This window comes from Montipora foliosa, chromosome 9 (genome assembly GCF_036669935.1).
Source record: "Montipora foliosa isolate CH-2021 chromosome 9, ASM3666993v2, whole genome shotgun sequence".
NCBI classification, from domain to species: domain Eukaryota; kingdom Metazoa; phylum Cnidaria; class Anthozoa; order Scleractinia; family Acroporidae; genus Montipora; species Montipora foliosa.
The window spans coordinates 32147574-32149883 of NC_090877.1; positions in this window are offsets into that span (position 1 = coordinate 32147574).

Genomic DNA, 2310 nt, shown 5'->3' on the forward strand with positions numbered 1-2310 from the left:
TATTCCAATCATTGATATGCTAAGTGAATTTGTCGGTGAATTCCCTCCCTATCTTCCCATAGGGAACAAGAAAGGGTTTTTTCGCCACTTGACGATGTCATCATAGGCATCCTCAATGGTCGACACATTCAATGTTATTGGTCTCCCTTCAGGATCTTGACCCCAAAACACACTCGATAGGAAAAGAAGATGTTTATATTCGGGTAGCTCTCCTGGTATCGCAGCCTCATTGATGTTACCCGATATGGCTGGTTGATTACATTGTTCAGACGTCTTAGCAGTAATTAATCCTCTAGTGTTTTCGCAATGAATAGGAGCTTGTCCCCGGGGACGTTGCACGGTCTGCTCTTGATCTTTCATAAGTAAAACATCAGCCTGATCGAAAGAAATATGCAAATCTAACTCCAAGCATTTGTCTGCATTCCTGTTTAATAAACTTTCCAGCCCATTTTTTGGTTCAGGATTTATTGGAGCTTCTATACTTGCACACACACCATCGCTTGAAGTACTCAGTCTAGGTTTCTGTCCGCTTTCGCTGCGTGGTCGCGAAGATTTTGGGCTGATAAACCCAAACCTACGTAGCCCAGGTCGTCCCACAATTCTTTCATAATGCTCATGTAGCCTTTCTTGCGCCCGTTTCTAAGTAGTGGCGGGTTTTCTGAGTTGGTCAGTCCTATAGCTTTATCCTTGTATGCTAATAGATGCTGGACCATATTATCTGTCCATTTTATCCTTCCTGGTCTTCCGACGGGAGACCGACTTGCAGCCTCTGCCTCCGCCATGGCAATAATAATAATAATAATAATAATAATAATAATAATAATAATAATAATAATAAAGAGAACAAGACTTTTAAGTTTGAAAAAAGACATGTTTCGGCAACTCCTGTGCCATTTTCAGTTTGTGGCTGGAATAACAATGATGTACAATATATAGCGGAAAATTAGAATAACAATGGTGTGATACAACAACTGATTACATAGAGAGATTAAGATTTACATGAAACAATTGTTGATTTAGGGAGGGTTTCTCCCAATGAATGTGCAATGCCTCCTTGATTTTTAATTGTGTCCGTGTTGTTGCTTGATCTATGACAACAAAGCATTCACTCGAACGAAGTGCCCGACACCCAGGTTACTCCTGTAAATGCTTAAAAATGTGAGAGGCCTTATACATATTTAAGTGCTCGTTTATGCGTGTCTCGCCAACATAGCAGGCACCGCAGCCTGCACAACTAAATCTATAAACAACGCATGATTTGAGCTCTTTAGGGATAAGGTCGATTTTGAACGAAGAAAACACTAGCTTGATATTAAAGCTGTTGTCACAAAAACGCTGAATGGTTCTGCGAATCCGCTTTTGTGCAATAGCAGAAAATTTGCCCACGTAAGGTAATTTAACGTAGGAGCACTCTGGACTGTTGTTGCCATTTTGCCTGTTAAACTGAAAAAACTTATTGATAGTGGAATTAATAGCCTTGTCGATAATGTGTGCTGGATAAGAATTTTTGAGTAAAAAATCCCTTATCTTAGTTGTTTCTTGATGGAATCCTAGCCAAGTACTATTAATCTTATACGCTCTATCTATAAGAGTTCTAATTAAGCCTAACTTATACGAGTATGATGTAAAGCTAGTGAAATTCATAAGGAGGCCAGTTAAGGTGGTTGCAAAACACCGTGGTGAGAACAGGGACCTGATTGTTGTCAATGAGGACATCTAAAAAAGGCAACCTGTTTTCAGATTCCTTTTCCATTGATGAACCGTATATTTATATGCCTGCTGTTAAGGTAATGAAAAAACTGCACCGCATCGGCTTCAGAGTGAAATAGACAAAAGGTGTCGTGGACGTACCGTCGGTAGAACAAAACCACCGTAAGACCGAAATTTTGTAACAACTCCCTCTCATGATGACCCATAAAAGGATTGGCCAGTACTGGTGCGAGGGGGGACCTCATAGCTACCCCATCAATTTGATCATAAAAAAAACCGTTAAAAGAAAAGTGAGATTGGGCTGTGGCTATGTGAAAAAGATCTTTAAGCTCCTTAGTTGAAAAAGTGGTATTGGTATACTGAGTGATGTAACTAACAGCTAAATCTATACTTTTCTCTAGAGGAATGTTCGTGAAAGGCTTTCCACATCAAACGACACCATGAACTTGTTGTGCATTGACAGTTTTTGGATTTCATTAACGAGAGAGAACAAATCCTCAACGCAGAACTCAGCGGGAATGAGGGGTGTCAGTACGTTACACAGGTACTTGGCCAGATTGTAATTGTAGGTCCCGATGGAAGAGACGATCGGCCGTAAAG